General features: G+C 43.7%; 11 non-coding genes across 11 annotated transcripts; all 11 read left to right on the top strand.

Annotated features, from left to right (window-relative positions):
- Positions 1–4,331: 4,331 nt before the first annotated feature.
- On the top strand, positions 4,332–4,517 carry LOC141229157 (U2 spliceosomal RNA). The gene has a single exon (XR_012295902.1). It is a non-coding gene; the product is annotated as a U2 spliceosomal RNA (small nuclear RNA).
- A 6,111-nt stretch (positions 4,518–10,628) lies between these two features.
- On the top strand, positions 10,629–10,814 carry LOC141229143 (U2 spliceosomal RNA). The gene has a single exon (XR_012295893.1). It is a non-coding gene; the product is annotated as a U2 spliceosomal RNA (small nuclear RNA).
- A 1,115-nt stretch (positions 10,815–11,929) lies between these two features.
- Positions 11,930–12,120, top strand: LOC141229058 (U2 spliceosomal RNA). The gene has a single exon (XR_012295812.1). It is a non-coding gene; the product is annotated as a U2 spliceosomal RNA (small nuclear RNA).
- Positions 12,121–13,235: 1,115 nt separating this feature from the next.
- On the top strand, positions 13,236–13,426 carry LOC141229115 (U2 spliceosomal RNA). The gene has a single exon (XR_012295867.1). It is a non-coding gene; the product is annotated as a U2 spliceosomal RNA (small nuclear RNA).
- Positions 13,427–14,541: 1,115 nt separating this feature from the next.
- LOC141229057 (U2 spliceosomal RNA) lies at positions 14,542–14,732 on the top strand. Its single transcript, XR_012295811.1, has one exon. It is a non-coding gene; the product is annotated as a U2 spliceosomal RNA (small nuclear RNA).
- A 1,115-nt stretch (positions 14,733–15,847) lies between these two features.
- On the top strand, positions 15,848–16,038 carry LOC141229056 (U2 spliceosomal RNA). The gene has a single exon (XR_012295810.1). It is a non-coding gene; the product is annotated as a U2 spliceosomal RNA (small nuclear RNA).
- Positions 16,039–17,153: 1,115 nt separating this feature from the next.
- LOC141229055 (U2 spliceosomal RNA) lies at positions 17,154–17,344 on the top strand. The gene has a single exon (XR_012295809.1). It is a non-coding gene; the product is annotated as a U2 spliceosomal RNA (small nuclear RNA).
- A 1,115-nt stretch (positions 17,345–18,459) lies between these two features.
- LOC141229090 (U2 spliceosomal RNA) lies at positions 18,460–18,650 on the top strand. The gene has a single exon (XR_012295843.1). It is a non-coding gene; the product is annotated as a U2 spliceosomal RNA (small nuclear RNA).
- A 1,115-nt stretch (positions 18,651–19,765) lies between these two features.
- On the top strand, positions 19,766–19,956 carry LOC141229053 (U2 spliceosomal RNA). Its single transcript, XR_012295807.1, has one exon. It is a non-coding gene; the product is annotated as a U2 spliceosomal RNA (small nuclear RNA).
- A 1,115-nt stretch (positions 19,957–21,071) lies between these two features.
- LOC141229052 (U2 spliceosomal RNA) lies at positions 21,072–21,262 on the top strand. Its single transcript, XR_012295806.1, has one exon. It is a non-coding gene; the product is annotated as a U2 spliceosomal RNA (small nuclear RNA).
- Positions 21,263–22,376: 1,114 nt separating this feature from the next.
- On the top strand, positions 22,377–22,567 carry LOC141229051 (U2 spliceosomal RNA). Its single transcript, XR_012295805.1, has one exon. It is a non-coding gene; the product is annotated as a U2 spliceosomal RNA (small nuclear RNA).
- Positions 22,568–23,558: the final 991 nt, after the last annotated feature.

Raw genomic sequence — 23,558 nt, 5'->3', positions numbered from 1 at the left:
TGAGTTTCTCTATTGGGAGAGACACTGGTTTCTTGTACTTTCCTGATGCTCCTTTTTTCTGCAGAAGATGTAACAAGTATGGTCATGTCCAGGAGTCCTGCAGGTATCCGCCAACCTGCAGGAGGTGTAACACGTCTGGTCATATGGCGAAAGACTGCAAGAACCAGGTAAAGTGTGATGCTTGTGGTGAGGAGGGGCATGTTCTTAGGCAGTGTCAAGCTAGAACCACTCCTAAGTCTTTTGCTCAAGTGGTCGCGGAGGGGCCTGCTGTTCCTTCGACTTCTACTAGGGTTCCACAAGGTCCCCTTCCGGATGTCGGGGAGGCAACTGCTCCCCAAGAGGAAGAGGATGGCACTCAGATGGACGACATATTTGAAGATGCCCAGCTTCAGCCTCCTGCGTCAGGAGGCTTTGACATGGTGATTCCAGAGGTGATGTCACCTTTCCCTCCCCAGTTTGGTGTCCGTGGTGAGGGGGAAATGGACTTGTCCAATTCTCCTGTCATATCTTGGTGCAATACTGCTTCAGAGGAGATCGGGGGCGGTGGCCAAGGGGACTTGTCTGCTGTCCGTTTCTCTGATGAGGAGGATCCTGATGTGGTCAAGAAGAAGCCAAGGACTGAGTGTTCATCCATTGCTGCCGTGTGTGATAGCCCGGTGGACTCTCGTGCTTACCCGTCAGATGTATTTTCTCCTGACATTGTTACATTTGGCATTCAGCCAGATGGTAATAGCTTTGCTTTGCTTGATGAAGGTTGAGTTGATGTTTTCTTTCTTTTTTTTTCAGGTTATGTGTGATCCCCTTTAGTTATGCCGCATCATTCTGGATGGGACATTGTGTCCCTTAATGTTAGGCAAATTAGATCTGTTACCCGAAGAACAACAGTTCTGGATTATCTAAAGGGTTTGAGTGCAGATGTCTATTGTCTACAAGAGTGTGGGATTACTGAATCTCCAGGGGATAAGGACTGGCCTTATGGCCAGTATGTTTGGTCGGGGTCCAGCTTTAACAAAAATGATGGTGTGGGGATTTTAGTTGGTAATAAGAATATTACTATTGATAGTTACACGGTTGTGGAGGTGGGTCGCTGCATTATTGTTTTTTTGAGTTATAGGGGGTGGAAGGTTAGAATGATTAATTTATATTGTCCTACTAAAAAAGAGGAGCGGCTTGCTCTTCTTGAGAAATTGAGTTTTTTTCTCCCTGGAAAAATTCCTACAGTTTTTGTTGGTGACTGTAATTGTGTCACAGAAGGTAATGTGGACATTACGGGAAAAAAGTTATCTCAACTTATTTCTGATTTTTCTTTCTTAGACGCTGCAATACTTGAGTATGGCATTCCACCACCGCCTACATATTATGCTGACCGTGGTAATATTTCATCGAGGATAGATAGGATGTTATTTTCCAAAAATATGGTTTGTTCAAGTTATGTTCAACATAAGGTACCTTTTTCTGATCATGAGTGTTTGCGTGGAGTTTTTAGTGCGAATGGGGACATGGTGTTTGGGGGTGGGGTTTGGAAATTGAATACGAGGTTGTTGGAGGATGAGGAGGTGATGAGTGAGTTGGAGAAAAGGTATGCAAGTTGGAGGTGGCGTAAGCGTGATTTTGGTAGTGTGCTTGAATGGTGGGATTGGGTGAAATTACAGTTAAAAACTTTCTTTAAAAAATGGGGCTACAAAAAAGCTGCCAGATATCGTAATAGATTTAATGACTTAAGTAGACGGATTGATTGGTTGCGTGGGTGTGTTAGGAAAGGAATGGATATGTCTGATCAGCTTGAGGTTGCTAAGAATGAGTTAAAATGTCTTCTGGATGAAAAAGGTAAAGAGATTATTTACCGTACCAAGTTAGAGCATTTGGAAAAGAATGAAAAGTGCACCAGGTACTTTTTTAAAAAAATGAATGGAAGGAAGTTGGATTTGAGTGAAGTGGTAGGTGAAGATGGATCTAGTGTGGTTGGGAAGAATGTGTTGAATGAGGTGAATGGCTTCTATAGTAAGTTGTACGATGAGAAATGGATTGATCCTGGACTTGTGTTGCATGTATTGAGTGGTATGGAGAAGAGACTTGGTTCGGATGAATGTGATGCTTTGTGTGAGGATGTTATTTTGGATGAGGTGAGGAATGTTGTTATGAGTGCTAAAAAGAATAAGACGCCTGGGAAGGATGGGTTGCCTGTGGAGCTGTATGTGAAAGCTTGGGAGTTTTTGGGTAAGGACTTGACTGAGGTTTGTAGGTATATGTGGATGAATGGTGTTTTGTGTGACAGTATGAAAGAGGGTATAGTGGTTCTTGTGTTTAAGAAGGGTGAGAAAAAGCGTTTGGAGAACTGGAGACCCATATCATTGCTTAACGCTGATTATAAGGTCTACAGTAAATTGTTAGCAAATCGTATGCGTGAGGTGATTGGTAGGGTTGTGGAGGATGACCAAGTGTGTGCCGTGCCTGGTCAGAGTATAAGTGATAATTTGTTATTGTTAAGGGATATGCTTGGGGATTGTAAGACTAGAAAGCAGAAGTGTATGGTGTTAGCAATTGATTTCGAAAAGGCTTTTGATAGAGTTTCGCATGTGTTTCTGTTTAAAGTATTGGAGAGGATGGGTTTCCCTAGGGTTTTTCTGAATGGAGTTAAGTCTTTATATGATTATGTGTCAAGTGAGTTTTTAGTGAATGGATGGTTGTCTGACAAAGTGATGATTAGGTCTGGTGTAAGACAGGGGTGCCCTATGTCCCCTGTCTTGTTTGTATGTGTGATTGAGCCTTTGCTGTGTTTAGTGAGACGTGAGAAAATGATGAGAGGATTGTTAGTGCCTGGGAGTGGTGGTAAGCATGTGAAGGTGTTAGGTTACATGGATGATGTTGTGATGGTGAGTGAAAGTATGGCTTCAATGAGTAGGGTGAGGTTGCTTTTGGATTTTTTCTGTGGTGCATCAGGTTTTAGAGTTAACTGGACTAAGTGTAGTTTCAAATGCTTTGGAGATGACAGTATTCGTATGGAAGGTGTTAAGTATGAGGAGAGTGCAATTAAGGTTTTAGGGGTATTTTTCAATGATGATCTGAAAGGAAATGAGAGTTGGGACGAGTGTGGTATGCGTGTTGAGCGAAAATTGAATTTTTGGAGAATGAGAGATCTTTCTTTGCGGGGCAAAGTTCTAGTTATCAAAGCAGTGATCTTACCCATTCTGCTTTTTGTGGCCATAATTTTTCCATCCCCTTTTAGGAAAGTGAAGAGAGTTGAGAAAATGATTTTTTCCTTTTTCTGGTGCAGCAAGATGGAGAAGCTGAAGAGGGAAAGCCTTTATAAGGCCTGCCAGCATGGTGGTTTGGGATTTCCTAATGTTGAGGTTTTTTTAGGGCTCCATTATATTAAGACGATTGTGGTATTGTTGGGTAAAGGTAATAAGGGTGCATGTATGGCAAGTTATTCTGCAGGATGGATGTTGTATGGGTTAGGTTGGAGAAAGAGGGATGCGAGAGTGCCTGTGTCTTTTAAGTGTCCGGTGTGGTATGAGGTGATTGAGAAGTTTGTCAAGAAGTATGATTTGCTGAGTGTGCCGGTGGATGAGTTTAGAATGACTAAGAGGGTGTATAGGAAATTGTGTGCAAATGAGGTCGAGTCTAATATTGTTGGTTTGAGAGGGAATGAGGTTGCGGATGCTTGGAGAAAGTTGGGTATGTATGGGATGTCCAACAAACAGAAGGATGTAGTGTGGATGGCGTTTCACAATATTCTTCCAGTGAGAGACGTTCAAAAGAAGAGAGGTTTGATTAGGTCGGATGTTTGTCCAAGAGATGGATGTAATGGTTGTGAGACGGTTATGCATCTGATGTGGAATTGTGATTTTGCACAAGACGTGTGGAAATGTGTAGGGGGGTTGTGTAGGAGTTTGGCAGGAGTGACTTTTGTGGATTGGCGTGTGGTTATGTTTGGTATTGGTGCAAGTGGACGTGTAAAGGAGAGAGTTTTGTGGTTAATTATGGCTTGTGTGTTAGAAAGTTTGTGGGATGTGAGGAATCTTTGTGTATTTAAAAGGAAATCAATTACAGTAAATGAATGTATTAGGATTATTCTTTCTAGGCTATTTTTGATTTACAAGATGGATAGTAGTAGCGGTGGTGGAACAGATGCCGAGGGAATATGGAAATTTAAAAAGTGGAGGCATATTGTAAAATTTCAGTGATCTTTTGGTTTATATTAATAAGATGTTCTTCTTTCTGTAATATTAGGTTACTTTATGCTTAATAAATATGGCCATGATGATGAGAAGTTTTTTTTTTGCAACAGTTTTGGTATATCCTACTGATTTGCTATAAAACTAACCTGAATGGTTTAAAAATAAAAAAAAAAAAAAAAAAAATCTGTTCTTATCAGTTTAATATCTGATACGTCCCCTATCTGGGGACCATATATTAAATGGATTTTTAGAACAGGGAGATGGAAAAAGAGCTTGCTCTGTCCACTCCACGCATTGACCTGGTATTGCAGTATCTCCAGGACCGGTGCACCCCTTCTTTAATGCAGTTTCTAAAATCAGAAAGAATTGAATTCAATGTTTTTTGTTCATTTTGCTTGTTTGTCGGATTTGGGGATGGACTCTTTGGCTTTGCTTTTCTTCTCCTCATTGGATTTTTCATGTTCAAAGTTGCAGAAGCCAGATTACAAGCTCATTTTGGTTCAACTTCAGCAACTGTGCATTGCATTGCCATGTAATGTGATGCAATGCTATCTTTCTAGCTCTCCCTTTTTACTTCCTTTTGGATAAACAGACATATTAGGCAAGCATTTTGGAGCTTTCACCTAAATAACTACAGGTGGTGAGATAAGCTGCACAATATAATTGACCTTTCAGTATATTGTTGCACACACACCATCTATTTAGCAAATGCCCTTGTTATCAACAGCAGCCTTTTAAACTCACCTGAGCTAACAGGTATGTGCGCTGGTTACTCTGCTGCGCTTAAAATTTCTTTTTTGGTTTGCTACAATGCCTTTTCTGAAACGTTGTCTCCTTCTGCTGGAACACTGACTTCTTTCATTTAATGCCTGCAGACTATAAAAGAGAACCCAACCCAAAAAGTTTGGTTGATTAGTCTGTGGCATTCTGTTAAACTGTTGCTTATGGCGGTCTCTGTGAGCTTCTCAGCGACATTCAGCCAGCCAGGTATCCTGCCTGCAGTAGATGGAATGTGGCAATGGAACGCTGGCTGCGCGTGTCATAATAGGCTCTGAGCCTTTATATACCTGTGCACAGCAGCAGCCACCTTCAGTCTGCTGCTGGACAGCCAGCAGCAGCAGCAGCAGGAGAGGTATGTAATCAGGAGCCCTCCTGCTAAGGGTAGACAGCTGCTCGTTCCACCCCACCCCCCGCCTTAATTGGTTCTCCTCCCTTCCAACGGTGTTGAGGTGGGTGGGAACAGCAGGGGGTGAAGGTGCTGTGTTTAAAGAGGTGGAGTTATGCAGATCTAAAACGCGTGGATTGCAGCAGCAGCAAGCCGAAAAGTGCAGGCATGTAAGGGATCTAGAGGTTGACAACATGTCTTCTTAACGGGAGTCCAGGAGCTCATCTCCACAAATGGACTTTTCAGGATCCTTGGGTGGCTCCGTAGTTTGAAACCAATTCTGGTTATCGCTTCTCGGCCTTTTGGCTCAGATCAAGTGTCTGGACATCAGGTTCCTTGAGTGCTAGCCCTCGGCCTTCCAGCATCGCCACTCCGGTGGCTTAAGCTGGATGCTGCTATAGGGGGAGAGTGAGGAGGAAACGGGAAGGCGATTTCCGTGGCTGACTATGGGAGTCAAGCTGAAATTTGCTGGGACCGGGGACCCCCGGGTCAAGAATGGATTTCGCATTGAGATTTCCGAGGAGAAGAAGGGACATTTTTCCATGTCCTACCTGGTGAATGCCATCTTCTATGAAGCATTGAAGATTAAGAAGTCGGACATTCTTTGCCTGCAGGAATTTAGAAGTCATGGAAGGTATGTGCTGGTTCTTTCTACTATGGCTGCTTGCCAAAATCTTTATAGAACCTTGAAAGGCCATACTGAGAACTCCCTCCTAGATGGACTCACTTTTACTGTCCTCTATTCAAAGGGGGATGTTCCTGTTGTTGTGTTTATGCACAATCCCTTTATCCCCCAGGAGGACATTACTGTATTCTTGAGGAGGCATTGTACTTATGTGCATTTTTCCCACAAGATCTCGAATGAAGAAGGCTTGTGGACTGGCAAATACAAGTACTTTGTTCGTTTTGCTACAGACCCCGAGGGGCCAGGGGGCATACATTATCCTCCTATGAGTTTCTCTATTGGGAGAGACACTGGTTTCTTGTACTTTCCTGATGCTCCTTTTTTCTGCAGAAGATGTAACAAGTATGGTCATGTCCAGGAGTCCTGCAGGTATCCGCCAACCTGCAGGAGGTGTAACACGTCTGGTCATATGGCGAAAGACTGCAAGAACCAGGTAAAGTGTGATGCTTGTGGTGAGGAGGGGCATGTTCTTAGGCAGTGTCAAGCTAGAACCACTCCTAAGTCTTTTGCTCAAGTGGTCGCGGAGGGGCCTGCTGTTCCTTCGACTTCTACTAGGGTTCCACAAGGTCCCCTTCCGGATGTCGGGGAGGCAACTGCTCCCCAAGAGGAAGAGGACGGCACTCAGATGGACGACATATTTGAAGATGCCCAGCTTCAGCCTCCTGCGTCAGGAGGCTTTGACATGGTGATTCCAGAGGTGATGTCACCTTTCCCTCCCCAGTTTGGTGTCCGTGGTGAGGGGGAAATGGACTTGTCCAATTCTCCTGTCATATCTTGGTGCAATACTGCTTCAGAGGAGATCGGGGGCGGTGGCCAAGGGGACTTGTCTGCTGTCCGTTTCTCTGATGAGGAGGATCCTGATGTGGTCAAGAAGAAGCCAAGGACTGAGTGTTCATCCATTGCTGCCGTGTGTGATAGCCCGGTGGACTCTCGTGCTTACCCGTCAGATGTATTTTCTCCTGACATTGTTACATTTGGCATTCAGCCAGATGGTAATAGCTTTGCTTTGCTTGATGAAGGTTGAGTTGATGTTTTCTTTCTTTTTTTTTCAGGTTATGTGTGATCCCCTTTAGTTATGCCGCATCATTCTGGATGGGACATTGTGTCCCTTAATGTTAGGCAAATTAGATCTGTTACCCGAAGAACAACAGTTCTGGATTATCTAAAGGGTTTGAGTGCAGATGTCTATTGTCTACAAGAGTGTGGGATTACTGAATCTCCAGGGGATAAGGACTGGCCTTATGGCCAGTATGTTTGGTCGGGGTCCAGCTTTAACAAAAATGATGGTGTGGGGATTTTAGTTGGTAATAAGAATATTACTATTGATAGTTACACGGTTGTGGAGGTGGGTCGCTGCATTATTGTTTTTTTGAGTTATAGGGGGTGGAAGGTTAGAATGATTAATTTATATTGTCCTACTAAAAAAGAGGAGCGGCTTGCTCTTCTTGAGAAATTGAGTTTTTTTCTCCCTGGAAAAATTCCTACAGTTTTTGTTGGTGACTGTAATTGTGTCACAGAAGGTAATGTGGACATTACGGGAAAAAAGTTATCTCAACTTATTTCTGATTTTTCTTTCTTAGACGCTGCAATACTTGAGTATGGCATTCCACCACCGCCTACATATTATGCTGACCGTGGTAATATTTCATCGAGGATAGATAGGATGTTATTTTCCAAAAATATGGTTTGTTCAAGTTATGTTCAACATAAGGTACCTTTTTCTGATCATGAGTGTTTGCGTGGAGTTTTTAGTGCGAATGGGGACATGGTGTTTGGGGGTGGGGTTTGGAAATTGAATACGAGGTTGTTGGAGGATGAGGAGGTGATGAGTGAGTTGGAGAAAAGGTATGCAAGTTGGAGGTGGCGTAAGCGTGATTTTGGTAGTGTGCTTGAATGGTGGGATTGGGTGAAATTACAGTTAAAAACTTTCTTTAAAAAATGGGGCTACAAAAAAGCTGCCAGATATCGTAATAGATTTAATGACTTAAGTAGACGGATTGATTGGTTGCGTGGGTGTGTTAGGAAAGGAATGGATATGTCTGATCAGCTTGAGGTTGCTAAGAATGAGTTAAAATGTCTTCTGGATGAAAAAGGTAAAGAGATTATTTACCGTACCAAGTTAGAGCATTTGGAAAAGAATGAAAAGTGCACCAGGTACTTTTTTAAAAAAATGAATGGAAGGAAGTTGGATTTGAGTGAAGTGGTAGGTGAAGATGGATCTAGTGTGGTTGGGAAGAATGTGTTGAATGAGGTGAATGGCTTCTATAGTAAGTTGTACGATGAGAAATGGATTGATCCTGGACTTGTGTTGCATGTATTGAGTGGTATGGAGAAGAGACTTGGTTCGGATGAATGTGATGCTTTGTGTGAGGATGTTATTTTGGATGAGGTGAGGAATGTTGTTATGAGTGCTAAAAAGAATAAGACGCCTGGGAAGGATGGGTTGCCTGTGGAGCTGTATGTGAAAGCTTGGGAGTTTTTGGGTAAGGACTTGACTGAGGTTTGTAGGTATATGTGGATGAATGGTGTTTTGTGTGACAGTATGAAAGAGGGTATAGTGGTTCTTGTGTTTAAGAAGGGTGAGAAAAAGCGTTTGGAGAACTGGAGACCCATATCATTGCTTAACGCTGATTATAAGGTCTACAGTAAATTGTTAGCAAATCGTATGCGTGAGGTGATTGGTAGGGTTGTGGAGGATGACCAAGTGTGTGCCGTGCCTGGTCAGAGTATAAGTGATAATTTGTTATTGTTAAGGGATATGCTTGGGGATTGTAAGACTAGAAAGCAGAAGTGTATGGTGTTAGCAATTGATTTCGAAAAGGCTTTTGATAGAGTTTCGCATGTGTTTCTGTTTAAAGTATTGGAGAGGATGGGTTTCCCTAGGGTTTTTCTGAATGGAGTTAAGTCTTTATATGATTATGTGTCAAGTGAGTTTTTAGTGAATGGATGGTTGTCTGACAAAGTGATGATTAGGTCTGGTGTAAGACAGGGGTGCCCTATGTCCCCTGTCTTGTTTGTATGTGTGATTGAGCCTTTGCTGTGTTTAGTGAGACGTGAGAAAATGATGAGAGGATTGTTAGTGCCTGGGAGTGGTGGTAAGCATGTGAAGGTGTTAGGTTACATGGATGATGTTGTGATGGTGAGTGAAAGTATGGCTTCAATGAGTAGGGTGAGGTTGCTTTTGGATTTTTTCTGTGGTGCATCAGGTTTTAGAGTTAACTGGACTAAGTGTAGTTTCAAATGCTTTGGAGATGACAGTATTCGTATGGAAGGTGTTAAGTATGAGGAGAGTGCAATTAAGGTTTTAGGGGTATTTTTCAATGATGATCTGAAAGGAAATGAGAGTTGGGACGAGTGTGGTATGCGTGTTGAGCGAAAATTGAATTTTTGGAGAATGAGAGATCTTTCTTTGCGGGGCAAAGTTCTAGTTATCAAAGCAGTGATCTTACCCATTCTGCTTTTTGTGGCCATAATTTTTCCATCCCCTTTTAGGAAAGTGAAGAGAGTTGAGAAAATGATTTTTTCCTTTTTCTGGTGCAGCAAGATGGAGAAGCTGAAGAGGGAAAGCCTTTATAAGGCCTGCCAGCATGGTGGTTTGGGATTTCCTAATGTTGAGGTTTTTTTAGGGCTCCATTATATTAAGACGATTGTGGTATTGTTGGGTAAAGGTAATAAGGGTGCATGTATGGCAAGTTATTCTGCAGGATGGATGTTGTATGGGTTAGGTTGGAGAAAGAGGGATGCGAGAGTGCCTGTGTCTTTTAAGTGTCCGGTGTGGTATGAGGTGATTGAGAAGTTTGTCAAGAAGTATGATTTGCTGAGTGTGCCGGTGGATGAGTTTAGAATGACTAAGAGGGTGTATAGGAAATTGTGTGCAAATGAGGTCGAGTCTAATATTGTTGGTTTGAGAGGGAATGAGGTTGCGGATGCTTGGAGAAAGTTGGGTATGTATGGGATGTCCAACAAACAGAAGGATGTAGTGTGGATGGCGTTTCACAATATTCTTCCAGTGAGAGACGTTCAAAAGAAGAGAGGTTTGATTAGGTCGGATGTTTGTCCAAGAGATGGATGTAATGGTTGTGAGACGGTTATGCATCTGATGTGGAATTGTGATTTTGCACAAGACGTGTGGAAATGTGTAGGGGGGTTGTGTAGGAGTTTGGCAGGAGTGACTTTTGTGGATTGGCGTGTGGTTATGTTTGGTATTGGTGCAAGTGGACGTGTAAAGGAGAGAGTTTTGTGGTTAATTATGGCTTGTGTGTTAGAAAGTTTGTGGGATGTGAGGAATCTTTGTGTATTTAAAAGGAAATCAATTACAGTAAATGAATGTATTAGGATTATTCTTTCTAGGCTATTTTTGATTTACAAGATGGATAGTAGTAGCGGTGGTGGAACAGATGCCGAGGGAATATGGAAATTTAAAAAGTGGAGGCATATTGTAAAATTTCAGTGATCTTTTGGTTTATATTAATAAGATGTTCTTCTTTCTGTAATATTAGGTTACTTTATGCTTAATAAATATGGCCATGATGATGAGAAGTTTTTTTTTTGCAACAGTTTTGGTATATCCTACTGATTTGCTATAAAACTAACCTGAATGGTTTAAAAATAAAAAAAAAAAAATAAAAAATCTGTTCTTATCAGTTTAATATCTGATACGTCCCCTATCTGGGGACCATATATTAAATGGATTTTTAGAACAGGGAGATGGAAAAAGAGCTTGCTCTGTCCACTCCACGCATTGACCTGGTATTGCAGTATCTCCAGGACCGGTGCACCCCTTCTTTAATGCAGTTTCTAAAATCAGAAAGAATTGAATTCAATGTTTTTTGTTCATTTTGCTTGTTTGTCGGATTTGGGGATGGACTCTTTGGCTTTGCTTTTCTTCTCCTCATTGGATTTTTCATGTTCAAAGTTGCAGAAGCCAGATTACAAGCTCATTTTGGTTCAACTTCAGCAACTGTGCATTGCATTGCCATGTAATGTGATGCAATGCTATCTTTCTAGCTCTCCCTTTTTACTTCCTTTTGGATAAACAGACATATTAGGCAAGCATTTTGGAGCTTTCACCTAAATAACTACAGGTGGTGAGATAAGCTGCACAATATAATTGACCTTTCAGTATATTGTTGCACACACACCATCTATTTAGCAAATGCCCTTGTTATCAACAGCAGCCTTTTAAACTCACCTGAGCTAACAGGTATGTGCGCTGGTTACTCTGCTGCGCTTAAAATTTCTTTTTTGGTTTGCTACAATGCCTTTTCTGAAACGTTGTCTCCTTCTGCTGGAACACTGACTTCTTTCATTTAATGCCTGCAGACTATAAAAGAGAACCCAACCCAAAAAGTTTGGTTGATTAGTCTGTGGCATTCTGTTAAACTGTTGCTTATGGCGGTCTCTGTGAGCTTCTCAGCGACATTCAGCCAGCCAGGTATCCTGCCTGCAGTAGATGGAATGTGGCAATGGAACGCTGGCTGCGCGTGTCATAATAGGCTCTGAGCCTTTATATACCTGTGCACAGCAGCAGCCACCTTCAGTCTGCTGCTGGACAGCCAGCAGCAGCAGCAGCAGGAGAGGTATGTAATCAGGAGCCCTCCTGCTAAGGGTAGACAGCTGCTCGTTCCACCCCACCCCCCGCCTTAATTGGTTCTCCTCCCTTCCAACGGTGTTGAGGCGGGTGGGAACAGCAGGGGGTGAAGGTGCTGTGTTTAAAGAGGTAGAGTTATGCAGATCTAAAACGCGTGGATTGCAGCAGCAGCAAGCCGAAAAGTGCAGGCATGTAAGGGATCTAGAGGTTGACAACATGTCTTCTTAACGGGAGTCCAGGAGCTCATCTCCACAAATGGACTTTTCAGGATCCTTGGGTGGCTCCGTAGTTTGAAACCAATTCTGGTTATCGCTTCTCGGCCTTTTGGCTAAGATCAAGTGTAGTATCTGTTCTTATCAGTTTAATATCTGATACGTCCCCTATCTGGGGACCATATATTAAATGGATTTTTAGAACAGGGAGATGGAAAAAGAGCTTGCTCTGTCCACTCCACGCATTGACCTGGTATTGCAGTATCTCCAGGACCGGTGCACCCCTTCTTTAATGCAGTTTCTAAAATCAGAAAGAATTGAATTCAATGTTTTTTGTTCATTTTGCTTGTTTGTCGGATTTGGGGATGGACTCTTTGGCTTTGCTTTTCTTCTCCTCATTGGATTTTTCATGTTCAAAGTTGCAGAAGTCAGATTACAAGCTCATTTTGGTTCAACTTCAGCAACTGTGCATTGCATTGCCATGTAATGTGATGCAATGCTATCTTTCTAGCTCTCCCTTTTTACTTCCTTTTGGATAAACAGACATATTAGGCAAGCATTTTGGAGCTTTCACCTAAATAACTACAGGTGGTGAGATAAGCTGCACAATATAATTGACCTTTCAGTATATTGTTGCACACACACCATCTATTTAGCAAATGCCCTTGTTATCAACAGCAGCCTTTTAAACTCACCTGAGCTAACAGGTATGTGCGCTGGTTACTCTGCTGCGCTTAAAATTTCTTTTTTGGTTTGCTACAATGCCTTTTCTGAAACGTTGTCTCCTTCTGCTGGAACACTGACTTCTTTCATTTAATGCCTGCAGACTATAAAAGAGAACCCAACCCAAAAAGTTTGGTTGATTAGTCTGTGGCATTCTGTTAAACTGTTGCTTATGGCGGTCTCTGTGAGCTTCTCAGCGACATTCAGCCAGCCAGGTATCCTGCCTGCAGTAGATGGAATGTGGCAATGGAACGCTGGCTGCGCGTGTCATAATAGGCTCTGAGCCTTTATATACCTGTGCACAGCAGCAGCCACCTTCAGTCTGCTGCTGGACAGCCAGCAGCAGCAGCAGCAGGAGAGGTATGTAATCAGGAGCCCTCCTGCTAAGGGTAGACAGCTGCTCGTTCCACCCCACCCCCCGCCTTAATTGGTTCTCCTCCCTTCCAACGGTGTTGAGGCGGGTGGGAACAGCAGGGGGTGAAGGTGCTGTGTTTAAAGAGGTGGAGTTATGCAGATCTAAAACGCGTGGATTGCAGCAGCAGCAAGCCGAAAAGTGCAGGCATGTAAGGGATCTAGAGGTTGACAACATGTCTTCTTAACGGGAGTCCAGGAGCTCATCTCCACAAATGGACTTTTCAGGATCCTTGGGTGGCTCCGTAGTTTGAAACCAATTCTGGTTATCGCTTCTCGGCCTTTTGGCTAAGATCAAGTGTAGTATCTGTTCTTATCAGTTTAATATCTGATACGTCCCCTATCTGAGGACCATATATTAAATGGATTTTTAGAACAGGGAGATGGAAAAAGAGCTTGCTCTGTCCACTCCACGCATTGACCTGGTATTGCAGTATCTCCAGGACCGGTGCACCCCTTCTTTAATGCAGTTTCTAAAATCAGAAAGAATTGAATTCAATGTTTTTTGTTCATTTTGCTTGTTTGTCGGATTTGGGGATGGACTCTTTGGCTTTGCTTTTCTTCTCCTCATTGGATTTTTCATGTTCAAAGTTGCAGAAGCCAGATTACAAGCTCATTTTGGTTCAACTTCAGCAACTGTGCATTGCATTGCCATGTAATGTGATGCAATGCTATCTTTCTAGCTCTCCCTTTTTACTTCCTTTTGGATAAACAGACATATTAGGCAAGCATTTTGGAGCTTTCACCTAAATAACTACAGGTGGTGAGATAAGCTGCACAATATAATTGACCTTTCAGTATATTGTTGCACACACACCATCTATTTAGCAAATGCCCTTGTTATCAACAGCAGCCTTTTAAACTCACCTGAGCTAACAGGTATGTGCGCTGGTTACTCTGCTGCGCTTAAAATTTCTTTTTTGGTTTGCTACAATGCCTTTTCTGAAACGTTGTCTCCTTCTGCTGGAACACTGACTTCTTTCATTTAATGCCTGCAGACTATAAAAGAGAACCCAACCCAAAAAGTTTGGTTGATTAGTCTGTGGCATTCTGTTAAACTGTTGCTTATGGCGGTCTCTGGGAGCTTCTCAGCGACATTCAGCCAGCCAGGTATCCTGCCTGCAGTAGATGGAATGTGGCAATGGAACGCTGGCTGCGCGTGTCATAATAGGCTCTGAGCCTTTATATACCTGTGCACAGCAGCAGCCACCTTCAGTCTGCTGCTGGACAGCCAGCAGCAGCAGCAGCAGGAGAGGTATGTAATCAGGAGCCCTCCTGCTAAGGGTAGACAGCTGCTCGTTCCACCCCACCCCCCGCCTTAATTGGTTCTCCTCCCTTCCAACGGTGTTGAGGCGGGTGGGAACAGCAGGGGGTGAAGGTGCTGTGTTTAAAGAGGTGGAGTTATGCAGATCTAAAACGCGTGGATTGCAGCAGCAGCAAGCCGAAAAGTGCAGGCATGTAAGGGATCTAGAGGTTGACAACATGTCTTCTTAACGGGAGTCCAGGAGCTCATCTCCACAAATGGACTTTTCAGGATCCTTGGGTGGCTCCGTAGTTTGAAACCAATTCTGGTTATCGCTTCTCGGCCTTTTGGCTAAGATCAAGTGTAGTATCTGTTCTTATCAGTTTAATATCTGATACGTCCCCTATCTGGGGACCATATATTAAATGGATTTTTAGAACAGGGAGATGGAAAAAGAGCTTGCTCTGTCCACTCCACGCATTGACCTGGTATTGCAGTATCTCCAGGACCGGTGCACCCCTTCTTTAATGCAGTTTCTAAAATCAGAAAGAATTGAATTCAATGTTTTTTGTTCATTTTGCTTGTTTGTCGGATTTGGGGATGGACTCTTTGGCTTTGCTTTTCTTCTCCTCATTGGATTTTTCATGTTCAAAGTTGCAGAAGCCAGATTACAAGCTCATTTTGGTTCAACTTCAGCAACTGTGCATTGCATTGCCATGTAATGTGATGCAATGCTATCTTTCTAGCTCTCCCTTTTTACTTCCTTTTGGATAAACAGACATATTAGGCAAGCATTTTGGAGCTTTCACCTAAATAACTACAGGTGGTGAGATAAGCTGCACAATATAATTGACCTTTCAGTATATTGTTGCACACACACCATCTATTTAGCAAATGCCCTTGTTATCAACAGCAGCCTTTTAAACTCACCTGAGCTAACAGGTATGTGCGCTGGTTACTCTGCTGCGCTTAAAATTTCTTTTTTGGTTTGCTACAATGCCTTTTCTGAAACGTTGTCTCCTTCTGCTGGAACACTGACTTCTTTCATTTAATGCCTGCAGACTATAAAAGAGAACCCAACCCAAAAAGTTTGGTTGATTAGTCTGTGGCATTCTGTTAAACTGTTGCTTATGGCGGTCTCTGTGAGCTTCTCAGCGACATTCAGCCAGCCAGGTATCCTGCCTGCAGTAGGTGGAATGTGGCAATGGAACGCTGGCTGCGCGTGTCATAATAGGCTCTGAGCCTTTATATACCTGTGCACAGCAGCAGCCACCTTCAGTCTGCTGCTGGACAGCCAGCAGCAGCAGCAGCAGGAGAGGTATGTAATCAGGAGCCCTCCTGCTAAGGGTAGACAGCTGCTCGTTCCACCCCACCCCCCGCCTTAATTGGTTCTCCTCCCTTCCAACGGTGTTGAGGCGGGTGGGAACAGCAGGGGGTGAAGGTGCTGTGTTTAAAGAGGTGGAGTTATGCAGATCTAAAACGCGTGGATTGCAGCAGCAGCAAGCCGAAAAGTGCAGGCATGTAAGGGATCTAGAGGTTGACAACATGTCTTCTTAACGGGAGTCCAGGAGCTCATCTACACAAATGGACTTTTCAGGATCCTTGGGTGGCTCCGTAGTTTGAAACCAATTCTGGTTATCGCTTCTCGGCCTTTTGGCTAAGATCAAGTGTAGTATCTGTTCTTATCAGTTTAATATCTGATACGTCCCCTATCTGGGGACCATATATTAAATGGATTTTTAGAACAGGGAGATGGAAAAAGAGCTTGCTCTGTCCACTCCACGCATTGACCTGGTATTGCAGTATCTCCAGGACCGGTGCACCCCTTCTTTAATGCAGTTTCTAAAATCAGAAAGAATTGAATTCAATGTTTTTTGTTCATTTTGCTTGTTTGTCGGATTTGGGGATGGACTCTTTGGCTTTGCTTTTCTTCTCCTCATTGGATTTTTCATGTTCAAAGTTGCAGAAGCCAGATTACAAGCTCATTTTGGTTCAACTTCAGCAACTGTGCATTGCATTGCCATGTAATGTGATGCAATGCTATCTTTCTAGCTCTCCCTTTTTACTTCCTTTTGGATAAACAGACATATTAGGCAAGCATTTTGGAGCTTTCACCTAAATAACTACAGGTGGTGAGATAAGCTGCACAATATAATTGACCTTTCAGTATATTGTTGCACACACACCATCTATTTAGCAAATGCCCTTGTTATCAACAGCAGCCTTTTAAACTCACCTGAGCTAACAGGTATGTGCGCTGGTTACTCTGCTGCGCTTAAAATTTCTTTTTTGGTTTGCTACAATGCCTTTTCTGAAACGTTGTCTCCTTCTGCTGGAACACTGACTTCTTTCATTTAATGCCTGCAGACTATAAAAGAGAACCCAACACAAAAAGTTTGGTTGATTAGTCTGTGGCATTCTGTTAAACTGTTGCTTATGGCGGTCTCTGTGAGCTTCTCAGCGACATTCAGCCAGCCAGGTATCCTGCCTGCAGTAGATGGAATGTGGCAATGGAACGCTGGCTGCGCGTGTCATAATAGGCTCTGAGCCTTTATATACCTGTGCACAGCAGCAGCCACCTTCAGTCTGCTGCTGGACAGCCAGCAGCAGCAGCAGCAGGAGAGGTATGTAATCAGGAGCCCTCCTGCTAAGGGTAGACAGCTGCTCGTTCCACCCCACCCCCCGCCTTAATTGGTTCTCCTCCCTTCCAACGGTGTTGAGGCGGGTGGGAACAGCAGGGGGTGAAGGTGCTGTGTTTAAAGAGGTGGAGTTATGCAGATCTAAAACGCGTGGATTGCAGCAGCAGCAAGCCGAAAAGTGCAGGCATGTAAGGGATCTAGAGGTTGACAACATGTCTTCTTAACGGGAGTCCAGGAGCTCATCTCCACAAATGGACTTTTCAGGATCCTTGGGTGGCTCCGTAGTTTGAAACCAATTCTGGTTATCGCTTCTCGGCCTTTTGGCTAAGATCAAGTGTAGTATCTGTTCTTATCAGTTTAATATCTGATACGTCCCCTATCTGGGGACCATATATTAAATGGATTTTTAGAACAGGGAGATGGAAAAAGAGCTTGCTCTGTCCACTCCACGCATTGACCTGGTATTGCAGTATCTCCAGGACCGGTGCACCCCTTCTTTAATGCAGTTTCTAAAATCAGAAAGAATTGAATTCAATGTTTTTTGTTCATTTTGCTTGTTTGTCGGATTTGGGGATGGACTCTTTGGCTTTGCTTTTCTTCTCCTCATTGGATTTTTCATGTTCAAAGTTGCAGAAGCCAGATTACAAGCTCATTTTGGTTCAACTTCAGCAACTGTGCATTGCATTGCCATGTAATGTGATGCAATGCTATCTTTCTAGCTCTCCCTTTTTACTTCCTTTTGGATAAACAGACATATTAGGCAAGCATTTTGGAGCTTTCACCTAAATAACTACAGGTGGTGAGATAAGCTGCACAATATAATTGACCTTTCAGTATATTGTTGCACACACACCATCTATTTAGCAAATGCCCTTGTTATCAACAGCAGCCTTTTAAACTCACCTGAGCTAACAGGTATGTGCGCTGGTTACTCTGCTGCGCTTAAAATTTCTTTTTTGGTTTGCTACAATGCCTTTTCTGAAACGTTGTCTCCTTCTGCTGGAACACTGACTTCTTTCATTTAATGCCTGCAGACTATAAAAGAGAACCCAACCCAAAAAGTTTGGTTGATTAGTCTGTGGCATTCTGTTAAACTGTTGCTTATGGCGGTCTCTGTGAGCTTCTCAGCGACATTCAGCCAGCCAGGTATCCTGCCTGCAGTAGATGGAATGTGGCAATGGAACGCTGGCTGCGCGTGTCATAATAGGCTCTGAGCCTTTATATACCTGTGCACAGCAGCAGCCACCTTCAGTCTGCTGCTGGACAGCCAGCAGCAGCAGCAGCAGGAGAGGTATGTAATCAGGAGCCCTCCTGCTAAGGGTAGACAGCTGCTCGTTCCACCCCACCCCCCGCCTTAATTGGTTCTCCTCCCTTCCAACGGTGTTGAGGCGGGTGGGAACAGCAGGGGGTGAAGGTGCTGTGTTTAAAGAGGTGGAGTTATGCAGATCTAAAACGCGTGGATTGCAGCAGCAGCAAGCCGAAAAGTGCAGGCATGTAAGGGATCTAGAGGTTGACAACATGTCTTCTTAACGGGAGTCCAGGAGCTCATCTCCACAAATGGACTTTTCAGGATCCTTGGGTGGCTCCGTAGTTTGAAACCAATTCTGGTTATCGCTTCTCGGCCTTTTGGCTAAGATCAAGTGTAGTATCTGTTCTTATCAGTTTAATATCTGATACGTCCCCTATCTGGGGACCATATATTAAATGGATTTTTAGAACAGGGAGATGGAAAAAGAGCTTGCTCTGTCCACTCCATGCATTGACCTGGTATTGCAGTATCTCCAGGACCGGTGCACCCCTTCTTTAATGCAGTTTCTAAAATCAGAAAGAATTGAATTCAATGTTTTTTGTTCATTTTGCTTGTTTGTCGGATTTGGGGATGGACTCTTTGGCTTTGCTTTTCTTCTCCTCATTGGATTTTTCATGTTCAAAGTTGCAGAAGGCAGATTACAAGCTCATTTTGGTTCAACTTCAGCAACTGTGCATTGCATTGCCATGTAATGTGATGCAATGCTATCTTTCTAGCTCTCCCTTTTTACTTCCTTTTGGATAAACAGACATATTAGACAAGCATTTTGGAGCTTTCACCTAAATAACTACAGGTGGTGAGATAAGCTGCACAATATAATTGACCTTTCAGTATATTGTTGCACACACACCATCTATTTAGCAAATGCCCTTGTTATCAACAGCAGCCTTTTAAACTCACCTGAGCTAACAGGTATGTGCGCTGGTTACTCTGCTGCGCTTAAAATTTCTTTTTTGGTTTGCTACAATGCCTTTTCTGAAACGTTGTCTCCTTCTGCTGGAACACTGACTTCTTTCATTTAATGCCTGCAGACTATAAAAGAGAACCCAACCCAAAAAGTTTGGTTGATTAGTCTGTGGCATTCTGTTAAACTGTTGCTTATGGCGGTCTCTGTGAGCTTCTCAGCGACATTCAGCCAGCCAGGTATCCTGCCTGCAGTAGATGGAATGTGGCAATGGAACGCTGGCTGCGCGTGTCATAATAGGCTCTGAGCCTTTATATACCTGTGCACAGCAGCAGCCACCTTCAGTCTGCTGCTGGACAGCCAGCAGCAGCAGCAGCAGGAGAGGTATGTAATCAGGAGCCCTCCTGCTAAGGGTAGACAGCTGCTCGTTCCACCCCACCCCCCGCCTTAATTGGTTCTCCTCCCTTCCAACGGTGTTGAGGCGGGTGGGAACAGCAGGGGGTGAAGGTGCTGTGTTTAAAGAGGTGGAGTTATGCAGATCTAAAACGCGTGGATTGCAGCAGCAGCAAGCCGAAAAGTGCAGGCATGTAAGGGATCTAGAGGTTGACAACATGTCTTCTTAACGGGAGTCCAGGAGCTCATCTCCACAAATGGACTTTTCAGGATCCTTGGGTGGCTCCGTAGTTTGAAACCAATTCTGGTTATCGCTTCTCGGCCTTTTGGCTAAGATCAAGTGTAGTATCTGTTCTTATCAGTTTAATATCTGATACGTCCCCTATCTGGGGACCATATATTAAATGGATTTTTAGAACAGGGAGATGGAAAAAGAGCTTGCTCTGTCCACTCCACGCATTGACCTGGTATTGCAGTATCTCCAGGACCGGTGCACCCCTTCTTTAATGCAGTTTCTAAAATCAGAAAGAATTGAATTCAATGTTTTTTGTTCATTTTGCTTGTTTGTCGGATTTGGGGATGGACTCTTTGGCTTTGCTTTTCTTCTCCTCATTGGATTTTTCATGTTCAAAGTTGCAGAAGCCAGATTACAAGCTCATTTTGGTTCAACTTCAGCAACTGTGCATTGCATTGCCATGTAATGTGATGCAATGCTATCTTTCTAGCTCTCCATTTTTACTTCCTTTTGGATAAACAGACATATTATTCAAGCATTTTGGAGCTTTCACCTAAATAACTACAGGTGGTGAGATAAGCTGCACAATATAATTGACCTTTCAGTATATTGTTGCACACACACCATCTATTTAGCAAATGCCCTTGTTATCAACAGCAGCCTTTTAAACTCACCTGAGCTAACAGGTATGTGCGCTGGTTACTCTGCTGCGCTTAAAATTTCTTTTTTGGTTTGCTACAATGCCTTTTCTGAAACGTTGTCTCCTTCTGCTGGAACACTGACTTCTTTCATTTAATGCCTGCAGACTATAAAAGAGAACCCAACCCAAAAAGTTTGGTTGATTAGTCTGTGGCATTCTGTTAAACTGTTGCTTATGGCGGTCTCTGTGAGCTTCTCAGCGACATTCAGCAAGCCAGGTATCCTGCCTGCAGTAGATGGAATGTGGCAATGGAACGCTGGCTGCGCGTGTCATAATAGGCTCTGAGCCTTTATATACCTGTGCACAGCAGCAGCCACCTTCAGTCTGCTGCTGGACAGCCAGCAGCAGCAGCAGCAGGAGAGGTATGTAATCAGGAGCCCTCCTGCTAAGGGTAGACAGCTGCTCGTTCCACCCCACCCCCCGCCTTAATTGGTTCTCCTCCCTTCCAACGGTGTTGAGGCGGGTGGGAACAGCAGGGGGTGAAGGTGCTGTGTTTAAAGAGGTGGAGTTATGCAGATCTAAAACGCGTGGATTGCAGCAGCAGCAAGCCGAAAAGTGCAGGCATGTAAGGGATCTAGAGGTTGACAACATGTCTTCTTAACGGGAGTCCAGGAGCTCATCTCCACAAATGGACTTTTCAGGATCCTTGGGTGGCTCCGTAGTTTGAAACCAATTCTGGTTATCGCTTCTCGGCCTTTTGGCTAAGATCAAGTGTAGTATCTGTTCTTATCAGTTTAATATCTGATACGTCCCCTATCTGGGGACCATATATTAAATGGATTTTTAGAACAGGGAGATGGAAAAAGAGCTTGCTCTGTCCACTCCACGCATTGACCTGGTATTGCAGTATCTCCAGGACCGGTGCACCCCTTCTTTAATGCAGTTTCTAAAATCAGAAAGAATTGAATTCAATGTTTTTTGTTCATTTTGCTTGTTTGTCGGATTTGGGGATGGACTCTTTGGCTTTGCTTTTCTTCTCCTCATTGGATTTTTCATGTTCAAAGTTGCAGAAGCCAGATTACAAGCTCATTTTGGTTCAACTTCAGCAACTGTGCATTGCATTGCCATGTAATGTGATGCAATGCTATCTTTCTAGCTCTCCCTTTTTACTTCCTTTTGGATAAACAGACATATTAGGCAAGCATTTTGGAGCTTTCACCTAAATAACTACAGGTGGTGAGATAAGCTGCACAATATAATTGACCTTTCAGTATATTGTTGCACACACACCATCTATTTAGCAAATGCCCTTGTTATCAACAGCAGCCTTTTAAACTCACCTGAGCTAACAGGTATGTGCGCTGGTTACTCTGCTGCGCTTAAAATTTCTTTTTTGGTTTGCTACAATGCCTTTTCTGAAACGTTGTCTCCTTCTGCTGGAACACTGACTTCTTTCATTTAATGCCTGCAGACTATAAAAGAGAACCCAACCCAAAAAGTTTGGTTGATTAGTCTGTGGCATTCTGTTAAACTGTTGCTTATGGCGGTCTCTGTGAGCTTCTCAGCGACATTCAGCCAGCCAGGTATCCTGCCTGCAGTAGATGGAATGTGGCAATGGAACGCTGGCTGCGCGTGTCATAATAGGCTCTGAGCCTTTATATACCTGTGCACAGCAGCAGCCACCTTCAGTCTGCTGCTGGACAGCCAGCAGCAGCAGCAGCAGGAGAGGTATGTAATCAGGAGCCCTCCTGCTAAGGGTAGACAGCTGCTCGTTCCACCCCACCCCCCGCCTTAATTGGTTCTCCTCCCTTCCAACGGTGTTGAGGCGGGTGGGAACAGCAGGGGGTGAAGGTGCTGTGTTTAAAGAGGTGGAGTTATGCAGATCTAAAACGCGTGGATTGCAGCAGCAGCAAGCCGAAAAGTGCAGGCATGTAAGGGATCTAGAGGTTGACAACATGTCTTCTTAACGGGAGTCCAGGAGCTCATCTCCACAAATGGACTTTTCAGGATCCTTGGGTGGCTCCGTAGTTTGAAACCAATTCTGTTATCGCTTCTCGGCCTTTTGGCTAAGATCAAGTGTAGTATCTGTTCTTATCAGTTTAATATCTGATACGTCCCCTATCTGGGGACCATATATTAAATGGATTTTTAGAACAGGGAGATGGAAAAAGAGCTTGCTCTGTCCACTCCACGCATTGACCTGGTATTGCAGTATCTCCAGGACCGGTGCACCCCTTCTTTAATGCAGTTTCAAAAATCAGAAAGAATTGAATTCAATGTTTTTTGTTCATTTTGCTTGTTTGTCGGATTTGGGGATGGACTCTTTGGCTTTGCTTTTCTTCTCCTCATTGGATTTTTCATGTTCAAAGTTGCAGAAGCCAGATTACAAGCTCATTTTGGTTCAACTTCAGCAACTGTGCATTGCATTGCCATGTAATGTGATGCAATGCTATCTTTCTAGCTCTCCCTTTTTACTTCCTTTTGGATAAACAGACATATTAGGCAAGCATTTTGGAGCTTTCACCTAAATAACTACAGGTGGTGAGATAAGCTGCACAATATAATTGACCTTTCAGTATATTGTTGCACACACACCATCTATTTAGCAAATGCCCTTGTTATCAACAGCAGCCTTTTAAACTCACCTGAGCTAACAGGTATGTGCGCTGGTTACTCTGCTGCGCTTAAAATTTCTTTTTTGGTTTGCTACAATGCCTTTTCTGAAACGTTGTCTCCTTCTGCTGGAACACTGACTTCTTTCATTTAATGCCTGCAGACTATAAAAGAGAACCCAACCCAAAAAGTTTGGTTGATTAGTCTGTGGCATTCTGTTAAACTGTTGCTTATGGCGGTCTCTGTGAGCTTCTCAGCGACATTCAGCCAGCCAGGTATCCTGCCTGCAGTAGATGGAATGTGGCAATGGAACGCTGGCTGCGCGTGTCATAATAGGCTCTGAGCCTTTATATACCTGTGCACAGCAGAAGCCACCTTCAGTCTGCTGCTGGACAGCCAGCAGCAGCAGCAGCAGGAGAGGTATGTAATCAGGAGCCCTCCTGCTAAGGGTAGACAGCTGCTCGTTCCACCCCACCCCCCGCCTTAATTGGTTCTCCTCCCTTCCAACGGTGTTGAGGCGGGTGGGAACAGCAGGGGGTGAAGGTGCTGTGTTTAAAGAGGTGGAGTTATGCAGATCTAAAACGCGTGGATTGCAGCAGCAGCAAGCCGAAAAGT

Source organism: Phyllobates terribilis, unplaced genomic scaffold, assembly GCF_046119375.1.
Source record: "Phyllobates terribilis strain yellow unplaced genomic scaffold, ASM4611937v1 Scaffold_455__1_contigs__length_1453912, whole genome shotgun sequence".
Taxonomy (NCBI): Eukaryota; Metazoa; Chordata; class Amphibia; order Anura; family Dendrobatidae; genus Phyllobates; species Phyllobates terribilis.
The sequence above is the reverse complement of the archived record's forward strand: the minus strand, read 5'-3'. Positions and strand labels throughout refer to the sequence as shown.